Here is an 893-nt window from a genome sequence, read left to right on the forward strand (position 1 = left end):
ATAAAGTTTAATAAACTAAGTGTTTCATAAGTATAAATCTTATAATTTTCATGAGTGTTTTCACTAAATTTCTCATAGAATAAAAATAATTTAACTAATTTCTAAAAAACTATTTTCTAGATCATTTAAATTTTGATTGATTTATAATTTATAATTATAATTGGATAGGTATAAAACTTTTTTTTTAGTGTTTACATATGGAATATATCCGAGAAATCAGAAACATTTATAAACTAATTATTAGTATATACTAATAATGTTTGTAAAGTACTGTAGTGCTGTAAATTTATAGCATCATAGTCTTAAAAATAAAATGTTAAGTCTTATATTACATTTTGTCTAATAAACGGAAGAGATAAAATTTTAAACATAATGTATTAAACACTTTTAAAAGTAATACCATTTATTTATTTTTGAGTTTATCATTTATTGATATAATGTCGTTATTTTATTTTTGTGTTTCATGTTTATTAATTTGTTTTTATTTTTAGTACAACGTTGTTAAATTTTACGTTTAATGTTTTTTTTATTTTATTTCATTTAACGACCCGCAGCTTTTGAACTTTGATTAAATTTAAAACGTTTTATATTTAATAATATGATGGTCTATCTAAAAGAGTAAAATAAATAAAAGTACTTATGTTTTAACATTTTTTTTTCGTTTTCTGATAATTTCATTCGTTTATAAAAATGTCCAGTCTTCATAAATAAGTAATTCATATAAATAAGGATGAGCTATTAGCACAATAAATATTACCACATCTATGCATTTCTAAACTAAAATACACTTATATGATTTAAAAAATCATTTTTAGCTTCGATGCGAAGCTGAGAAGGTATTAATTTTACCATGATGTGTTTTTTTTTTTTTTTTTTTTTTTTTTTTTTTTTTC

This window comes from Daktulosphaira vitifoliae, unplaced genomic scaffold, assembly GCF_025091365.1.
Source record: "Daktulosphaira vitifoliae isolate Bord-2020 unplaced genomic scaffold, ASM2509136v1 Scaffold_1, whole genome shotgun sequence".
Lineage (NCBI taxonomy): Eukaryota > Metazoa > Arthropoda > Insecta > Hemiptera > Phylloxeridae > Daktulosphaira > Daktulosphaira vitifoliae.